The sequence below is a fragment of the Phaenicophaeus curvirostris genome, chromosome 8, assembly GCF_032191515.1.
Source record: "Phaenicophaeus curvirostris isolate KB17595 chromosome 8, BPBGC_Pcur_1.0, whole genome shotgun sequence".
Lineage (NCBI taxonomy): Eukaryota > Metazoa > Chordata > Aves > Cuculiformes > Cuculidae > Phaenicophaeus > Phaenicophaeus curvirostris.
In genome coordinates this window covers 30,589,120-30,610,665 of record NC_091399.1, presented here as the reverse complement: position 1 = coordinate 30,610,665, position 21,546 = coordinate 30,589,120, and the positions used below count along the sequence as shown (strand labels likewise).

Genomic DNA, 21,546 nt, shown 5'->3' with positions numbered 1-21,546 from the left:
TCAACCCAAGACAGAATTCACAGCTGCCTCCTCATTTTAAAAATCTCCCCACTGCAAGCATCAAAGCCTCAAGGCCAATTTTTCCCTGCATGTTTCTACACTCACACCAATATGCCCCCCATGCTGCAGAGAGCACAGTCTCCCTCACCAAGCAAACTTCTTCTACAGCCCAAGTTACACAGGTTAACCTCTTTATCAGGTTACTAGACCTCTTCTGGTCGTCTGTTCTGCTTTACTGCATTAGCATTTCTTTCCAGTCCAACATTTCCCTTGGCTTCTTATTTAATTTTCCAAAGCATTTTTACCATGCTATGAGGAGAAACTTCATACTAAACCCAACCATCTTTCCTCTTTGGTGCTGCATTCCTACCTGTCGGGGATGGACAGGTGCTTTCAGACGCAATACAGACCCGCAAAGAACAGGAAATCCTCTGTCCAGCCAAGGATGAAAATAGTTACCTGCCCTGTCATTTGACCCCAGCTCCAGAGTAACACATGATTTTGGGAGGGGGACTCTCATCCTGGGTTTTTAACAAATGTCATTTTAACAAAAGTCACCTTAGAGCAATATCACATGTGGATGACAACACAATGCTTCTCAGGAAACACCTAATATAGCATATAAGGGGAGGCATGTATTATTTTTCATGTGATTTGTTTTTAAAGAAGAGGGGAAGTGAAGGGGGAAAAGGCAAAGAGTTGTAATCAGAACTAGAGAGTTCAACAAATGATTTCTACAAAGAAAAATGCTATTCTTTTTGTGCCAGCACCTTTTAGTTGTAGGACTTAAAAGGGTTTGGGGTTCTTTGTTAACCACTTGGACTGATGCCCAACAGTTGTTTTCATTTATCCTCGACATTTTCAACTGCTCCCATTGAAGTGAGATAAAGTAGCAGAAAGAAAAATAAACGGGCTTTCTTTCTCCCCTCTTTCCCTATCTGCTTGGGTCACTGTTCTGTCTTGTTTTATAGAGATCTGAACGGGTGCTGTACAAGCCATCCAAGCAGACGTGGAGGGTGAGGCAGGAAAGACAGCCTGTGGTTGCGGCAAGGGGCTCGCAGCACTCGGGTGCACCTCCCAGCTCTGCTACAGCCTTCCTGCACTGTCTTTGCAAAATCACTTCACCTCTCCATGCCTCATTTCCTCATCTGAGAAAGAAGATATCACTCCTTTTTTCTCATCTTGTACCAGCTTTGTGACAATAGACCGGAAGGTTTTAGAGGCCAGGGTAATTTCTCACTACCTGTTTCTTGCCCTGTCTGAAACAATGGGGTTTTGGTCTGTGTGAACATATAGTTAACAGAAAAATTTAGCTAACAACAAAAGTACTTGTCCAGATCTGCATGTCCTCTGGGTTTGCCTTAGCTTCCTCATGGCCAGAGCTGTTGGAACAGTTTTAACCATCCTGTGAATAGACTTGACAGCTTTGATTCAAGCCCAAACCCAAATTGAAAACTGATTTGAACTGTTATTTCTTTTCAAATCCAGAACTGAACCTACACTCTTACTCTGAAGACTATGCAGACTCAAAAATACCCAAACCAAATAGAATTAATATTTCTCTGTAGCCGGACCAGGACTCAACAACAACAACAAAAAATTACTGATTTCAGTCCATAACAGATTTACTCACTTTAAGATTTCAGTTTCCTTTTATTCGTCATGTCATGACAACTGAAGTTATTAGAAAATCCACTGTAACTTATGTAAAAATTAATAATTCCTGAAAGCTTTAAACACTTTCGCATAAGTGGTTACTTGGTAAAAACTTGTTATGGAATTTCATGGCCACTTGTAGTCAGGCTTCCATTTAGAAACCTTTAATCAACTAATTAGGGAGAAAACGCAACTAATAAACAATCAAGAAACAACCTGTAGGTGGCAAGCACTTCCCTAAAAACAGTCAGAGAGATAAAAATAACAAAAGTCAACCTAACAGAAATGGTGTTTGGATCTGATTTTCTAGCTCAGCTCTGGCTGCCAATATGCCTGCATTACTGTTCTTGGACTTGAGTTCTTCTTAGTTTTGGTTAAAAGAAAGGTATAGAGGAGCTTGGGATGCTATGTTCCAGACAGTGAGGTGAGCAGTGGCAATAAAACCCAGACACAGAGCCAAAATACACCTGAAATATAGTCATCCCAATGTCAAGAGATATGAGTTCATGCCTTGTTCTGGACTGCTATGAAAAGCTGTCCCCTTTTAACAGAAGTGTGTGAGATACCAGGTCATTGCTGTTGGGGAGCCAGAGGCAGCCCAGCACAAATGTTAGCCATGCCTTCTTTATGGCTGGCAAGGGAAGCTGGTGCATCTTGATTGTGCTAGCTAGAACCAGTTGGAATTTCTTCCCTCAATTCAGTTACATTTTTTGACCAAGTCTTATCATCTAGCATGAAGTATACATTACATTTTATCTTCTGGTTTTCTTAGTTTAACTTTGATATAAAAAGTACTGCAAATAAAATGAAGAAAAATTTACTTTGATTTTCATGAGGTGTTGGTGTTACTTACCAGTCAGTCTCATGTACTTAGGTACAGTTGCTTTATGGACTTTGATCTCAGCAACTGCAGACAGCCACTGTCAGAAGCCAAAATCATTACAGATTATCTTACATATGAGACAGGCGTGCACGGGACTGTGCTCTTCTTGGAAATGTTCTGCTCGCTGCTGTTTTTATAATCATAAAATTGAGGCCATGTTGAGTGAACAGCACATCCTTGGGTTTGACTGGACAAAGAGAGAAAAGAAGAGAGAAGAAACAGACCTGGGAAAAACCCAGGTATGCCAAGTGCCTGCAATTACCTGCCTCTGCCCTTCCTTTCACCAGCTACGAACAAGTAGTGACAAGTGACTGCAATGACTGGAGTTATTAATCTACAGCTCAGATGAATTAATTCCATTTTAACTGAAAAAAATGTTCCCAAACATGCAGAGCTAGGCCAGCAAAACTAAGCAAAAGCAGGAGGAGAGGCAAGAGGCGAAAACAGCCATAGCTCCAAAAATCGTCATATCTTCTTATTCTTATTCCCACCCTTCCAGGGAACAATTTAAGTCCCAGCCCTGTCTTAGCCTTGTACTCAAACAGCATCCAGAACAAGTGTCTGGATGATGTGACAAGGCAGCCAGCAGGTCAGGATGAGTGAAGCAGATGTCTTCCTATGCAGATTATCTCCTGTGTAATATTTGAGTTTTGTTCCCCTAGTTGGGGCCTTAAAACATATTGCCCACCACACAGCAGGTGAAAAAGAGGAGAGGCCTTTCCTTCTGCAGGAAGCCCTTGTAGGACTGTCCTTTGTGAGCACTGTGATATGTTTAGTTTTGCCATGCAGAGTGCACCCAGGCATAGTGACAACCCCAGTTGATGTTGCCTTTCTGCTGGTGATGAAAGAGAAGTCTGAAACTGAAGGTGAATCGCTGCTCAGGTGTTGTTCATAGCACAGGTGGAAAAACAATAACACAAGATTATTAATGACACTCTCTTTTGGGAAATAGGAAGGCTTCTAGAGACAGTAACAGCTGTCTTTCTCCTAATGAAGCTACAAACTTGTGACTTCCACTATCCGTGAAAGCACAAAGCCCATCTTCACTCCATACCCTTCCCTCCCACACCCCCAGCCTCATGGTAGCTCTGCCAAATCTCTGCTACCTACAGGGCTCACATGGCCGGATCCAAGGCACTGTACATGCAGCCCAGTGAGAGAGATAAGGCTGGTGGTGTGAGAGCAGACGTCTTCTGTCTCACTGGCTCCCTTCCTTATTTGTTTGTTGCCATGATCCTTAAGCTGCTTCCACTCCACAAAGTGACTGGTGAGTCACTGCAACCCGCTGTCCTGGGAAGATAAAGGCAATAACTGTAGCATCGTGCGACCAAATGAGCCCAGACACCCGATAAAATCCTCCCTCCCTCTCTCCTCCTCATGGAAGAACTGCAGGCATCTGTTTAAGTGGTCATGTTTAAAACCCTCTACTGTGACACTTATGCAGAGACCAGCTGGTTTGGGCTAAGTCCTCCACAATAATTCTCTGGTCCTCCCCCTCTTCTGTTTTGAATGGTGAATATGGGGTCAGCAACTTGCAAAAATAAGCCAAACCAGATCAGGTGATCATGTAGGATTAGGTGCAGTTCCCCACTGGGTGTCAAATCCCAGCACACCCACTGCTAGCCCATTATATTTTAACGGGAGGAGGATGATAAGTCAACACTTCAAAGAGAGAAATAAGGCTGTGGAGAGCTTCCTGGATTCCTCTTTAAGGGGAAGAAAGAATCAGCCTTAATTGAATTCACTTCTTATCTGATTCCGTCATTTTTGTTTCATGAAAGTGGGAGGTTGAAATGGACAAGTAGAATAGAACAAAAAGAATCTGAAAGAGAAAACAGTTTTTCCCTGTTGCTGCGTGTCCCCTTTGTGATTTTCTTCCTTTGCTCTGCACGGGTAAAAGACACAAAGCTGCCAAAATCTGCAGAGAGTCAGATTCTTATCTCTAGCCTCCATTACCAGAGCTTTGCCCTTTGCAGTGTGCCAGACACAGTGCTCTGGCTTTTGCCCCTTCACTCCTGTACCTGAAAGGAGAGTTAAGAGAGCTGCCACCTGGACAGATGCAAATTGGAATTTATATCATCGCGGTGGGAAACACTTGATGGTTTGGGATCTTCAGTTGTACCTCAAATGATTTTGTGAGACCTTCATCTGAGAAAAAAAAAGCACTGGCTTTACCAATAGCAAAAGTAACAGCGAAAGGCAGAATTGTAAGGATTTGTGTTACACAAGTGTTCTTCCAAAGCCACAGAGGGTTTGGGTTTTTTCCACTGAAAGAGGAGACATGTATCTATTTGAGTTTACCAGCATGGGAAGTTGGGAAGTAAAATGACAAAGCCAGTGAAGATAGAGTGGCAATCGTAAAAGTATGTGGTGAGAGGTAAATGTTGGCTTCTCCCTGTGGCCTGCTCACACTTGTTCACGCAACGAACTTGTCTCCACTAGGTTTTCACCCGAGGCCAGGTGCCTCATGACAGTGAACCCCAAAGAGGAACACGATGTTTTCTTGTAGTGGAGGCACAGCCTGAACTTCTGTGTTCCCTTCCTGACCCACCCACCAGATGCAACATCCTGGACAAGGAGAACAGAAGCAAAGAGCAAACTAGGCAAAAGCCTAAGGTCACTGCCACAGACTAGTTTCAAACTCATAAATTACTGTGGCAGTAGAGCATGGTTTGTTTGTCTTTCCTTTTTTTTTTTTCTTTTTCCTTGAAGAAAAGCTCCCATTTCTTGTCCCTCTGGGGGAAATGTTTTCAAAGCCTATTGTTGGAGGAGCCATAGCAGGAAGAACTACTTGGCATTGAAGCTGACCCTGATTTGACATCCAGAGCAAGATTCATGAACAGCTCTTATACCCTGAAGGTAAGAGTTGTTGTTCTGTCATAGACAGAGATGGTGAGATCATGCCTCTGTTTCTACTACACTATGTTTGGCAGAGGCATGGATTAAGAAATACTGAAGAGGAGACATTTTTACATCTCTAAAACAGAACGTTGTATGTTCTTCTATTTGGAAGAGGTGTGAAAGGTAGGACATGGAGCTCGTGGGGAAAATAGGAATGAAGGCAACATTCTGGTGTGAAGTAGGGGAACAGCACGATAAAGGGGTCTGGGTGACATGGGTCAAGTGTGCAGTCAACATACAGCTCTCATCAGAACTAGGAAATCACCTTCATGAAAACAAAGGTCAAGAAACAAGAAGGCATCACTGACTGCGCTCCCAAACATGGAATAACTAAAACAGGGAAGCTAGGTAAAGGCAAATCCAACAAAAATGTCAGAAGGATTTACTTTTAGATTGGTTTTACAAGAAAAAGAAACTTATGAGCCTGTCCTGTTTGTTTCTCCATACATGACATGAAATACATGATGTGGAAATACAGATGTGGAAGACTACAAAATTTCTTTCTGATGTGTTTCTTGAACAGAGGTCATTGGGTAGAGGCAAATCACTCATAGAAAGATTTAATTTCCACCTTAACCATTGGAAAATTCACGTTAGTGTGCCACCCTTGAAACACAAATTGATAGGATGTCATTGGAAGTGATGTTCATGGCACAACCTGGTTTGAACTAACACAAACTTAGATCATGAGATAAGTTCTCTGTAATGTCAGAGGTTTCCCCTTAGTGAAGATACCAAACTGGCCAGTGCCAGTTCCAGTAAGTCAAAAACACGATGAGTTAAAGGAACATAAAGTCTATATCAGGGAAGGCAAGAATTCGAATCCCTCGAACTGTGTAGAAGATGCACAGTGGGAAAACATCCATCATTCCAGTCCTGCATACCCGTGTTATAAAACTGCAGCTGGTTTTGTAATGTAAGAAGCCATATAGGATTGGATTGCATGCATTCACACACCCAGGTTACAGATACCTTAACCATACTGGTTAAAAACTCTACATATTTCACAAAGTCTTCTGCTTCTAGAAACAAACCAGTAAGAATGAAGCCACTTGTTACCAGGATAGACTGCACACTCTACACACCACCCAGCGCAAGCTCTTGGTTTGTTCAGACTTTAGATGGATATATTAGGAGTTCCTTGTATCTGTGGAGACCTAATACTATTCTTCCAGCAATTCATCGGACTGTGTGTGTGAAATCTGTGTTTTAGACGAGGAAAAAAAAGGTACACAACTGTAAAACCGTGTTTCCCTTTTCCTAATAGGCATGTGCTGCTTAGGGTATCATAGGTGTTGTGTGGGAAGGATTTGTAGTATAATGGAAGGAAGAAAGGAAAATGAAAATGAAAATTAAAGGGGCACAGTGTCCAGATATTAAATCACTCCATTTTACACTGCTGATGCAATCTGAGCAAACCAGCAATTTCCTTTCAGCCTCTGTTTTATGAGCGATTCTATTCAAGTTTTGATAATAAAAGGAACACAGGTGGGTAATTAAAGAGGTGTGAAACATGAACAAATAGCCAGCTTTCTGCTAGTGGAAGGCTATCTGCATCGAAGTGCTGAGTGATTAAGTGACCTCATAGACTGACCTAGGGACTAATTTTCTTCCAAAACAGAACAAAACTCAAAAGGTTTCTTTAAAAATGTTGCTCTAAAAATTGCTGACAGGCTTGCTATTCCAAAAACTGTTTAGTAAAAACACTACCTCACTTGTAATCTTGCTTTTCATAGATCACAGTAGAACACAGAGACAACCATACTGGGTCAAACCAAAAGTCCAAGCGAAAGATCCATCTGGCAGTATTCAGCAGTGGATGTTTAGGGAAGTATGTAATAGGGAAAGTACTGAGTAATCCTTCCATTTGCATTGCCTCTCAGTTCTTCGTTTAGAGATTTTCTGGAGAGGCTGCATTTTAACCTGAAAGTTTAATAGCCCTCTGTGGAGCTCTTCTCCACAACTCAATGGGAATATGCCATTTACACACCAAATTGACCCCGCACCTCTGAAAACTTGCAGAGGGAACTTCTATCTCCTTTGGTTATTTTTTACTGTTTCAGTCTCCTGGGAGAAACTGAGTATGGTTTGCCTTTCATGTGAGTCAACATACCTCGTGAAAGAGGTATGTTGACTTGGATTATGAAATTACATTTCAGCAATGCTGATTTTAGTTTTTTGGCAATTCCACAGTTGCATAAACTTCAGAGTCACCAATAATGATAAAGCTCAGCAACTCTCACTCCAAAAATACAGATCATTATCAGAAGCATAGTAACACCTGAAGTATAAAATCAGAGAAAGCCATGAAGTTGCATTCACTTGCATGGCCTGAAGGTCTATCTGTTTCGAGGGCACTTTTACACAGGACTAAACCATGCAGTTGACATTTTGATTTACCCAACCATATAAATACAGACATTTTGAACACATGTAATATGTTTTAACATGTATTAAGAGATAAACTTCTATGAAAATAGTTATGAATATATTAAATATGCTACCTAAATATTACATACACACAAAGAAGAGTGCTGCCTGCTTTTTTATTTTGTTGCAAAGGTTCACAATGAAAAACGTATCTAGTCCATCTCAGACATCAATTTTCTTCCATATTAATTTTTCTAATATTCAACTCAGACAAATTTAATTTGAAAATATTCAGTCAAGAACAGAAAACTTCCACTTAGAAAGCATAACAATGAAATTAATTGAGAATATATTTTTCTTCTTCCTGACACAAACATCCTGTTCAACAAGCAGCAACATACTCATACATGCTGTCTTCCTCAAAAGATCAGCCTCCTAAGTCTGCCATTAAATCTTATGAAGGCCAAATACAGTGGGCACAAGCAGCTATATTGAGTGACAAGAGGTCCTCTGGTCCAGCACGCTGCCTTTTAGAGTGGCCAGTAGCCAGTGTGCAAAGAATGACTCCTTCAAGCTCTCAGTAAGCAGCAGTTCATGGTCTTAGGCAAGAGTTGCCTTTGCAAAAATCACATTTAACAATCTGTGCTGAACTTCTCTGCTAATGTGTCCAACCTCTTTTTAAGATGTCTGTTCTTGAGAACTAAGTGTATACAGTCAAGTGAATGATACAGGGCAGAAGCAGGCTAATGGATCACCCTCCACCTTCAGTTCCTGTCCTTCTATCCTCATCCAATTCAACTCCCAGACAGTTAAGTTGTACAATGCCCATGTGCACTAGTAATAAAACATGGAGAGCTGCAGTTAAAGATCAAGAAGAGGCCTCCCTGCTTCTGGGAAGGGCATGTTTGTTTAGTTCTTCTCCTTGGTCTATTTTGGTCCATGTGAAAGCAATTCTAAGGTCACTAGTGGTACCTCTTACAGTCTTCCTAACCATTTTCACATTCACAGACATCATGGGACCCAAGAAAAGAAAAGGAAAGGAAGCCTGAGTATTTAGAGAATTAGATCCTTAAAATTACTCCAAATACAGTTTCCACCTGACTTGTGGAGCTAAAAGAGTTTATATTCTGTTAACTTCTGCCTATGTCACTGAACTTCAGTATTGTCTGCACGTTTTATTTGAAACCATGATCCAAACTCTACTTTGATTTTTCCACTGCTATTTCAGGTTTGTATTTTGGTTCTCTGGGTTTAGGGGTTTTTGTTTGTTTGTTTTTCTAAAGACTACTTTAAAAAAGCATGAAAGTTTCTAAGCCATGGAAATAATCCTAGCTTGCAAAAGTAGTGTCTAGATGTTCCTTCTGGATACAGTCTAACTTGCTGGTACCCTTTCCCAAGGATAAATGTTGAGGCTAGCTGATCACAGTTAGCTAAAAACTTGCTATCTACTCTAGCCCTTCTGCTCATGGCTTAGCAGTGATGGTTTTAAACAGGGAAGTCACAGTTGTAATTAATTCGACCAGAGCACAGTGATAAATCCACAACAAAAATAAATTCAGAGTGCATATATACTGTTCCCAGGGTTATTTATCATGGCTTCTAAAAATACACGGATGTGTGTGCTTTGGTCTTTCTTCCTCACCCCAGTCCTTGCAAACTGGCACCTCCTTCATTTCTGGAAAGGTCCCTCCTATAATGGAATGAGTACAAGAATTCTGTTCCCATACACGTCCTTCTCATCAGCTAAAGTGTGGAAAGCTGGGTAATTACAAAGTGACCCCAATGGCTCCATAGAGAACTATAATCTCGAGATTAAGTCCACTTAGGAAGCCTGATACCAAATATCCAACTGCAGCACAGTAAAACCAAAATTCCCTACCGACTATCTCTGCTCGTAAAAGTGATTTAGATTGGTTCTCCCCATACATGAGTTCTCTGCTGGCCGTCTGAATCAATTAACAAAACAAATAATAGATTTCAATGTTTTTCTTTCCAGCCAGGTTTGTGCTTTATAGGAGCATGCAGTTAAAACATACATCTTATAATGTAAAATCCTGGAACCTCAGAGGTTCCTCGGCTGCTGAGTGAAAAAGAGCCAGCACAGCTCATTTGCAGGGAACAGCAACCAAAGTCTTGTTATTCCTGTTGGAGATGCTCCCTTCAGAACAGGACTACAAACTGAACTGCTCAAATCCTCAACTTCTTACTGACCATCCCTACACTGACCTTATTAACTCAATGCCTTTAATTTTTCAAGGGAAAAAAAATAGAAAAGGGCTGAGCCTTTAATCAAATCTAGTTTTATGCCTTCTTTGTGCCATCAGCTTGATATTCATGCCATAAAATGGAAGCAGTTTACCAGCTTCTGCTTAGCTGCAAGTTGATGTCTGGCTATACATATGGCCATGATGCCTGGAGAGATCTGGGCACTTCATTACTGACTTCATAAGTCACCCCTCTCCCTCACAACTCTTCTGTGCTGCAATGCCATTTTCCAGCTTCTATTATCAGCTCTGGCTTTCTGCATTGGCCTTCACAACAATTATTGGTATGCAGTGCCTCGGACTGCACTCCCAAGGGCTCCAGTAGGCTGGGGGGATCTCAGCTTTCTCTTAATATCAAAACTGTCCAGGGTAGCCCTGATGAACACAACAGGTTTCCCCACATAGAAATATCAAAACTTTTCCACACCCTCCATGTGACACACATAGAGGTGCATCCAGATTCTGCAAACACAGGCTCAAAACAGTTCTCACCAACCGTGAGCTGAGGATGCAGCCTGAGATGCGAAGCTCTCTAGAAAACACCTGAACGTCCTTAGGCTCAAAGCAGAAGACAGCCCAGAAGCAGCAGCTTTCACACAGCTGTGGCTGCTTTGAACCCGTGCTGCAGCCAGAGCAGCGTTCACAGTGCAGCAGAGAGCGCACAGATCACAGCTGAGCATGTTTTTCAGCTATCTTGAGCCCTCTTTCAGCCTTGCAGGACAGACACAAACAATCTATTTTTCTCATGTTTCAGCCTTTCATGTCTCAAATCCTGCTAAGGACACAGGGTCTCTGAGTTCCCCACAGATAAGGGAATATCACCCAGATCCAGAGCAATGTGCAGATTCCCCACATGCTTGTTTGTGGCTTCTACAGCAATTTAGCAGCCAAATTCATGCTAGGCTGGACTCCTAAAACCACAAATGGATTGTCTGATACAATTACAAATCCCAATGGTCAAACAGCAGAGACTGTTCTCCCCTCTAGCAACTGTCGCAAGAAACACAGCATCATGTCCTTTGAGACACAAAGATCTCCTCCTATCTGACATGCAGTTTTGCTGCAGGAAGGAGGTCAAAGTCACTGCCTTATCGGTGCTGGGCAGAGCATGGGAGGTGGGTGAAGGAGTCTCAGGCTCGGTGAAGCCCCAAGCGCACCAGCACAACTGTGCAGAGGTAAAAGCCAGGGTTGGCACAGGCACAGGCAGCCAGCTGAGGCCATTTATACTTCACCTGTGTTGTTGCTGTTTTAGTGTTGGAAGTACTTGCAAAGAATATTGCTGTCCACACAACAGCATGAGGCATTTACATCTTTCTGGCATAATGTGGGCAGTCCATGTGGCCACGTGATGTGACTTAACAAACAGCCCAGAAAATCCCCAGAGCCAGTGTAGATAAAGGGGAAAGCATCAGGAGCTCTGGTGAGCTGGCAAGATAAATTGTAAGAGGACTGAGTAGAGATCAGTGCAAAGACATAGGCATAGTTGCATTCTGTTTATTTTCATTCTCTTTGAAAACTCAGAGGGTTCCATTGCCTAGGGAAAAATGCGGAAAAAGGTGGTCAGACCCTTAATTATCACACAGCCTCCACCATCATGAAATCGCCAGAGTCTTTATTCTTTGGCAAAGGCACTGGTAAATATGTTTTATCAATTTGCTATGGTAAACAAAGTTGAATCTTGCTTTGGAGCAAGATAAATATGAAATGCAAGTTAGGTAGATGCCTGCTTGCCAAACCTGATTCCTTGGAGAGATAGGGGAAATGTAGAAAGGAAGATCCTTGTCAGAGCAAAGGTAAATAATATTTTGTACATGAACATGTCAGATCCGTGAGAATCCAACCTAGGAACTACTCAGTTCCTAGTCACATCATCAGTGTTTACTCTAGAGTAAAAATTAGTGACTTTTTCCATTAAATTCTATTGATCTATTTCTCCACCAAGAAGCTGCTTCATCTAAATCACCCATTTATTCTGCCTCTGATTGTTTAAGAGGACGTCATGGGAGCCATTGGAGAGTCACTTAAAATGCTATCAGTCCAACCACACATAGGCAATCTATGTTTCCATTCAAAGCCTTGCTGCACAAATTAAATCTTTCAACATAAAGTGGGATTTGTTTCTAAAATTAAAATACGTACATGCATTTTACATGTTCACAGACTCTTGCAGAAGGATGGATAAATCGCTCTGCTGTTCAGCTGTTCAGGCCTGAAACGCACAGGGAACATTAACTGATGAAATCCACATACACCAGTTACAGCTTTCGAAAAGTTTGATGCTTTGGCATCAGTAGATGCAAACAGGGTTTGGCAGCTCTCATGCAAACTTACAGATAGCTCACTCAGTTCCTAAAATAGAATATGCTTTGAATTCCTGACTCCTTAATACGGATAACAAGTTGGCACTTTTACCAGCTCAGGTAGCAGAGATTTTTAAGCCCTCTTACCTTTTCACTACTTTACTATTTTACACTTTGGGAGAAACACTGATATCATAGTCTTGGAAAACTGACATTATATGAAACAGAAATAATCCCCTCCACTTTAAACCTTATGTCCCAAGATCTCTGAACTTCATTATGTTATTGTACTGTCCAAAAATGTTAGAAAGTGTTTCAGGCATTCCACTGAGCAACTAGAAACAGACATTCCTTTCCCAAATGTTCTAACATCAATGGCCTAAATACAGAGTAACAAGCAATAGAGAAAAGTGGTGGAAAAAATAAAGAAAAATGGAAAAACGGTCTTCCATTTTGCTGACACTTTATTCTAGAGAGGGATATGTTCAGAAAACTTCAAATTTCAGAAAGAAACATTTCACATCTTCCTTTCAAAGTACCATGCTGCTTTGACATTCTGAAAATCTTTTATTCCACCATATTCCATAAGACTTTAAGATACAACATTGAAATCAGACAGGTTGATTTCCTCAGAATGAAATACTCCCATTTGTCCTGAACAGACAATTTGCTATTTCAAATCAGAATTAACAAACCTCTTTTTTGCCTGATGTTACAACATAAAATTTGGCCTCTTGCAAGGAGATGAGAAGAATATTCCTCCGAGGGGAACTGCAGCTCTTCAACACCTAATAGTCAGTCCCACAAAGGGTACCTAAGCCCAACACAGAAAGAGGGAGAGTATCAAAATGCCTCACTTTTTCCACTGTTCAGCTTTTCTTGGACTGTTTTGTGGATTTTCATTAGGCTCCTAGGTTTGGAGAACTTTTATTATTGTTATAAACTCTGCTCATGAAGTGGATTTTCTAACCCTTTCATGCCAGAGGTTTGGCTAAGTTCAAGCACAGTGTCAGTTTAATATCTGACACACAGTCTCATGAGAACCATATCCCGCCACTGACACAGGAATAGATGTTGTCATCAGATAGATCCATTCCTTGTCTGTGCTTCTACCAGAGCTACCTGGTTTTAATAACAGTGATATTTGAGGAACACATCTGTGTTGCCTTGCCATGTGACTCGAGTTCAAGAGAACAAGCTGCAAGCTGCAAACATTTCTTGGAAATGGGAACTACTGTTCTATTCAGCATCCAGCTGGAGGTCAATATTCCCAAATATTCGTGAGCACAGATGAGCAAATGCCTGTCTTTCATCTAGAAACTCTGATTCCTGTGTCAACAAAGCCAGGCAGGATTCATGACCATCTCTGTGCCATCTGCGGTCTCTTTTGGAACAGGTTTCAGACTTCAAGTGGCTATGAGGCATCTCCAACTCAATGAGAGGGCGAATTCACAAATGACAAGTAAAGCACCATCACTGAAGTCTGAATGAGTTGAACACAGCAGTTATTAATTACTCTGTTTTTAGTCTGTTCAGTAATATTCCCAGCAAGTTGTGTAATGAATCTTCTGTGTAACTAGGGACACAAAAGGGTGTCAGCTCATCTTGACATTAACCAGGGCTTAATACTTTCAGAACTGACCACGTCCAGAACAATGACAAGATTATTCAACTCTATTTTAATGGAAAGCAACAGCAATCATCACCATTCTGGGAGAATCCAGAACTGCACAGGACAGAACCATATGGCATCTTTCAAATTTCTATGACTGCTTTTGAAATTCAGAAATGTTCCGTTTCCTAAATTATGACTCAGGGAAGATCATGCTTTAGCATCTGTCCTATTTCTGATCATCTCCTGGCACTGGCTAGACATACAGTTGGGCAGGATCTCCATGGCGTTTGTTTTCCTTTCAGTCATGTGCGAAGGAACAAAAGGAACTTGGGACATAATTAATGTTATTTTTGCATTCTTCCGCAACTCGATCTAGTTCCTATATCCAAAACTCTTTTAAAACAATGGATTTTCCAGTACATTAGGACTTGCCACTAGCCCAAGGATTTTCGCTGCTCCTGGCAGCCCGCTGCATTGGCACAGTTCCCTCTGCATCCTCAGCCTGCTGCTGATTGATCCCCGTAATCCAATCCATTTTCAACAAGCCACTTCAGCTCCAATAAAAACAAGGGGCTTTGCTGATTGCTAGTTTCAGTCACAGCTGCTGGAGCCACAAATCTAAAGAGAAATATTTTAAGTCTATTTGTAAAATGTCTACTGGTAAAAATAAAATTATTCTCTGCTTTTATTCAGTTAAACTTAACGGAAAATTAATTACAGTTTCTTTTTATGTATTGTACCTTCTTTATTATTTTATTCCTGTAAACCTCTCTTGGCGTGATCATGGTGTTCCTCTAAGTAAATAGGTAAGGAAATGTTAGGACTGAATTTCCCCGGGGCTTTGGCATATGTAAGCATGAAATAGCTTGCATAACATGGGTACTGCAAACATTTCACAGACTTTAAATCTTTAATGCAGAAGAAACTGTTCTAATCTGCCCCGTCTACAAAGCAGCAGGCAAATAAAAATCCAGTGTCACTCAAGAATTCTTGCACTGTGATTACAATTTCTTTCTGAGCTTGAAAGCAAACGTTGCAAGATAACAAATCCTGACAACCAGCCAGCAAATTAGAGCCAATTCCCAATGTTTTCAAGTACATTACTCCAGTTCTGCAGTTACCTGCAGAATTGAAGTTCTGCATTTATTTTTAGACTGAGTTTTTAGACAAACCACATCTTCCAGTCGTGGGATCTAGCAAGGGGTTTTGTTGCTGTTGTTGTTACGGAATAAAGCAGTTACTCCATGCAGTAATAAAATAGAAAGTTTCGATAGATTATAGATCAATTTATCTGTTTTGGGAAAACATTTCAGAGAAGAGCTAACACTTTCTCTTCCCTTTGTAAAGCATGCTTTCTAAATTCAGACTGACATTGCTCTTCCTCATAACTTTTCCAGCTTTCTAGAAATGCATTTCTACTATTAATATTTGTGGCTCCATTGGTTTGGCTAAGGTTGCTGAGAAAAACAGGACCCTGATGGTAGCTCCCGAAGTAGTAGCCATATTTTAGAGACAGCATATTCCATAAGCTCTAGAAGCCCTAGAAGTCACAAAAGGAAAACTGGTGTGGGCTGATACGTACTTTAAAAAGCAGTACACGTAAATCAACAACAGATAGCTGACAACCATGGTAAAAGCTGTTAGAGCTGTAATTTTTTCAGTGTTATTTCTGATTTACCTTCGTTCACTGCAATAGTTAGTGGCCTTTGGCTAATAGTTTAACTGTCCTTTTGTTTACTGATGTTGTCTACAATAGCTAATGTTACTATGAAGGGCAAGGAGGCAGTGGAAACAGAAAGTATGGGCCAGAGAATTGTTTGGGAAAATTGAAAGCTGGTGAATTTTTTTCATTGAGCCTTATATGCTACATTTGGCTCAGCAGAGGTTAAATGAAATTTTACTGATTCCAAGGCAAGCTTCCAATGGAAATCTGCCCAGATTCCTGGAGGTCTCTGCTGAGGCTGGAGACCTTAGATGTGCAGATCCGTGGCTACAGCACTTCTGTTAATGAGCCTGTCCTTCAGACAGAGGACCAGGAAAGCCCCAAGGAAGCTGCTCTGTAAAATGATAATCCTCCCAGCAGCACTGCTGCCATTTGCTCAGAAACCAAAAAGATGATAATTTCCCAGAGCACTTGTACAGTCTGGGAACTTCTGGTATATTAAGAATTAAAAGGAGAATAGTTACTGGTCCAATTTATCAAAGTATTTGTGGGGAGGGAGAGGGGGAAAAAGGAAATCCTTACAAGTTGAAAAGTTCTGTCTCTCAATATCAGTGTAGAGGAAAGAAACAATAACTCAGAGGCGAAATATGAAAATATATTTGTTTGGGAAAAGGGAGAAAGACAGAGAGCTGATCACCCACAGACAGAAATCAGACCGTATCAGATAGTTTCCTTGCAAAGTACCAGGTGGATACCCATGTCCAGTGAGGAGGAATGAAGCTGTCACTACCAGATAAACTACAGCAACAGCGGATATAAATATTGCCTACTCAAGTCTACAGCCAAGTAAGTCTTTTAAATAACTGGTAAGCTTTGAAAAGGACACCTGTATCTGTAAAATAGTTGGGTTACAGTCCTGAAGTACACTCAGTAGATGCCAGCTGTATCCATCCATGAGCAGAAATTTAGTAGTAGAGATCTTGGGTTGCTCAGAGAAATCCATCACAGATACGATCTCACAAAGCTTTCAAATGGGAAGAAAATTCTGTTGTTTATAAACCACAAAAGACTTCCAAGGGCTCGACCTGAGGAGCTGGGGGATTGCTTGACTTTTGCATTTTTGGGATCTACCCAAGACTTAATTACCTTTGACCATAAAAAGCATGTTTAATGGGTGGGGGAAGAAACTCTTCAGGTCACCCTGCCCTCGACTACAGTACAAGATTTCCTCTCTTACGGTATATCAAGAATTAATTTGTCTAACCCCTTCTGAAACAAGATTAATGTAATCAGAGTGGGAAGAGCAATGCGTAACTGGAATAACAGCAGTAACCTTCATTCAACTTAATATTTTGCCTTTAAAGAGTCCTGGCATAAGGGGCAAGCCTTTGAATAGACATGGCAGATTTGTAGTCTGTCTCCGTGCAATGTAGTTTTATTCTGGAACTCCTCCAAATTTTAATTTCTCTAATGATATCTTCTCTGTGTTGGGCTCAGAGGGACTTCTTTCTGCAGATCTCATGAAGCTTCAAAAGAAAATATGAGTTCAATTTCTTGGTGGATTTCAGTTTGCCTAAATTAAAATTCTCTCCTTGTTTAGAGTTTAATCCAATGGGTGGTTAAAGAGGATTTACTACTGTGGAGAAAGCCACCACAGTAACTAGTCATCTCTTAATGTGTAATTCTCAGTTCAGATGAAAATCACCATTACCTGAAACACAAATTAAGGCACTCAGCCCTCCTTTTCTGTGAACAGAAATGTTTTCATGGGATTTTCACCCAAACAGATCAGGTTTTCCTGCTAAGGGTTGCTTATTGCCGTTTCCAAGCCTCAAAGGAAAAACACAAAACAAAACCACAACAGCCAAACACAACCATTGCCACACTGCGCAGATCCAGTTCGAATCAAAAAAACCCCTCATGCAGTAAAGATCCACAGAGAAGGAAGTCTTACAAAGATTTTGCTTCCCACATCTACTAGAGCTTACAGTAGTCCTCTCTCAGAAAGCAGGGAACCTAGCGGTTGAGTAATTTGCAATAACAAAATAGGTCTTCGTAGCATAGACACCCAAGAGTCAAGAAGTGAAATCAGCTGAAGTGGCGTGATCTTGGGCAGCCTCGTGTCAGATAGTTCACAGGGCAGGGTCACTGCTCCAGAGCACAGACTGCATCTACTCTGCGCTTACATTTCTTTGATTCTCAGATGGGTTTAATTCTCCTCACCTCTGTGACCTCCTGATCTTATTTCTACCTTGTCTGTGTTTCTTTAAATTCACCATTTAAAAGTCTTTAAACAACTGGCTATTCAGCAGCAGAAGGAGGAAGGGAAGGCAAAACTGAGCCTGGAGCAGCAAAAATGGACATATAAGCACATCCACTTCATTCTGTCGGGTTTTCAGAGGCAGCACTGGCTCACAGAGCTTAGGAGAAGGGGTAGTTTGCACACAGCCTATTCAGCAGAGCTGCAGGTTGGGTGGGACAGGAAGCAGGAGAGGAGAAATTTCAGACTAAATGTAGGATGCCAGCCCCCTCTGTGTCTGCACACTGGATTCTGCCAGTGTTGTGGCAGACACTGATCCACTAATCTAGAGAAAAAATTAGATCTAAAGAACCCCAATTCACTTCAGGTCAGCTAGGATCTATTACTACTAAGCAATTCTTTTTATACCATCTCTGTGGCCCAGCCAGCTCCCGTCTGATTTGGATTCAGAGAAAGCCAACTTGGAATGAAACTCCCTGAAAATCTCTGAATGTTTCAAACCGTTGCCTCATGCAAAGTACGGGCAAAAGTGGAGCTTGTCTTAAAATGGAGTTTATGAAATTGATTAAATTAACTTGGAGGAAAATTTCACTGCTTGGGTTGGAGATTCCTATTAATCATATCAGTATCTACCCAACAGAGAAAGTTTGCCTTTTTGAGGCCATCCTCATAGAGGCAATAGATGATAGTAATTAATAAAGGCAGGTGGTTTAGGCATAGTCTCAAGCCCTCTACTGTTACAGCACCACTGACTTTAAGGGAATTACTTTAATCCTTGGGATAGAGAAAGACAGTATCTATTTACTTTCCAATGAAAATCACTTTAGAAAGCAATTCCATCATTGTTTTGCTGTTATAACAAATGAAAGTTTGTGCTTAATATTTGTGCAAGATGTGCAGTAGGAAGAGCTTACAAACCTAAGTGTGTAAATTGTTTTAAAGCCACCAAAATTGGTACAGTTCTGGGCCCCCACAGCAATGCTGCCAAAGATGGAATTGTACTGTGCGGCCCATTAACACCACAAGTTTTATGGCAGAAAGCCCAATAGACTGCCTTGTTCAGGGTTTAATGAAACCTAGGATTTCCATGCCCTCTGTGCTCTTCCAGTCCCACTCCTTTTTCTCTGAAAACTCACATCCTAATTTCTACAGTTAATCCTTTCTATTTTTTGTTCTTCCAGACTCATTTTTTTCCTTTATCCTTCTGCGTTCTTTACTGTAGGTAATGAGCAATGCACAATCCCCTAAACCAGATTTTGCTGTGATGCAATGTCGACATGCTTAGTTAGATGGATTAATTAGTCTGATCCAATTACACTGCTTATTAGAATGCAGTGCCATCCTGAGTACATCTATATAGTGTTGCTTTGTATAGTGTGGATATACTCTGAGGCCAAAGCATTTGGCCTCCTAAATCTGTGGTGGGAGTGGGGGTGGATTTCATTCATCTGCTGCCTCAGACAAGTTAATATCTTTCACAGCTTCAAATTTCAGTTGAAAAACGAAAAGGAAAGCTGCTTAACAGAAATTGCTTGAAAAGCAGCAGTCAGGGAGAAGGGATGGTGCACAGGAGTAGAGAACAGGGTTACAGGATGGAATAGGTTTAGGTATTATTGCACATGTTGAAACTGACAGCATAATGCATGTCACGTAATTCGGAAATGGTGCCATTTCCTTGAAAATCAGAAGCTAATATATGCAGCCCTACACTGTGCAAAAATCAATCTTTCACCTTGCCTTGGAAAAAAACCCCACGCGCTATGATTTATGGCAGAGGAAAAGCAGCTTAGATTTTCTTTGACTTCATGCAGTACTCCTTCCACATGTCTAATGTACTGCCTGCAGCTATGTTTCTTGTGGAGGGGAGGGAGGAGGGGCGTCAGCACTGTCCCTAACAGACTTACAGAGACTGATAAGTTTTGATTACATTCTCAGCTTTTCCTTTTTTTCCCTTTTTTTAATTGCTATTTCTTGCTTTTCTTTTTTAAATCCATTTATTGCATTTAATTTTTCAATCTGCATACAATTTCATTTGAACCGATTTAAGATTCTTGGATGCTTCTTGATGATAAACATTGCTAGTGCAATAGCCAGTAAGAATGACTTAGCTTTGTGGTGGGAGCTATTAGTGTTCTGAGTTTGACCCCAGAGGCCACATCTAGAGGTACAAGAATGAAGTCCTTAATTGCGGTCAATTGCATCTTTGATCTTTCTACTATGCTAGCCCACAAAAGGGCAAACGATGACAACTCTGACAATTTTTGTGCTGTAAATATGACCATATTTCTAGATATTTATAAAGTATTCATTCCCATGTTGTCTCAGAAGAATGACATAGATCGGCAGGTTTTGCAATATAGGTTCATGAACGGCCTTCCAATAGCACTAATAAAAGCAACACTTTGCAAATACTCTGCGTGAATCCAAAAGCAGACATGTAATAACTACTGGTTACTCCTGATCTGAAATGGGTTTGACCTGATGACCTCAGGGTGAAAGGCTTTGTACTGCATTACCACTCCCAAGAGCTCTCTGGCTCTCTCTGAGGTTGGGAGTTTTATTATTTTGCAGTTAACCTCAGGACAGAATCACCCACAATGGATAACATCTGCAGAACACTATCTAGGCATCTTAACATTTTTTTCCTTTACAACTAATCATTGGCACTCAATGAATCTGAAGGTTAAAAAGAAGTTGCATGGGCAAATAAACACTGCAGAAACAGTGAAATCAGAATGGTGGTGGTGGGGAAACCCTTAACTGATCCTTCCTGCCACTGTTACAGTTTTTCACTTATTCATAGGGTTATTTCTTCTTGAGCAATGGAAGATACAATGATTTGGGGGGAATTCATCAAATTGTGTTCCTTTTTGCAAGAGAGAACCAATCCATCAACTGCCCTCATAAAACACCCGACAAACTATTGTAGATGAACATCAACAAAGCTTTCATTTGCATGATGCCTGTATTTCTGGGTTCTTCCTTTTACCACTCTTCAGCTATTCAGACATTTCCCTTATTCTTTGTGATGCCATCCTCTGTAGAAGACGCACACGAACAAGCTTTCCAGTGGGATGGGCACCATGCTAGTACATGCTAAAAGCACTCTTCCAAGTCAGAAGCAGTCTGCACTTAGCAGTTTATTGCAAGCAGCCCTTTTGGTCCTAAAGTGTCCAGTCCTAAAATTCAGAGTAGATTTTCCCAAAACTCAGTGTAGAAAATACTGTCCAGCATGACAGTAGTCTTAACCATACAAAAAAAAAATAAAATAAAAAGCAAAGTGCAACAAAATTATCCTTTCCGTCTCCATGATTTTCTGCCACTGGCAAAAACTATGTGAATACCCACCTGGTGTTCTGCAAGGAGGATGTTAGTGACCTCATTGTGGAGCTAGCTGCAACAGGAATGAAAGAAGTGACATTAGGAGGACTGTATAGGACATATCAGTCTCCACCCACAGTAGATCTGATCATTGAAAGGCACACTTTCCCCCATTTAACAATAAGTCTTTATTAATTCTGATTATTTGAGAAACTCTATGTATCTTTGTGTAAAAATGACAAATCATCACTTTATGAGTGTGAACTGATTTCACATTGTACTGTCCATCCCACAAGCATCAAGATGTCCGAGA

General features: G+C 41.0%; 1 long non-coding RNA gene across 1 annotated transcript in view; it reads right to left on the bottom strand.

Moving 5' to 3' along the window:
* The window catches only part of LOC138723536 (uncharacterized), a 42,748-nt gene extending 21,440 nt beyond the window's left edge, over nucleotides 1–21,308 (bottom strand). Inside the window, exons 1-2 of the long non-coding RNA XR_011337888.1 lie at nucleotides 21,261–21,308; nucleotides 12,214–12,283 (exon numbers count right to left, since the gene is read on the bottom strand). This is a non-coding gene — a long non-coding RNA (uncharacterized lncRNA). The remainder of the gene's footprint in view (nucleotides 1–12,213; nucleotides 12,284–21,260) is intronic.
* Nucleotides 21,309–21,546: the final 238 nt, after the last annotated feature.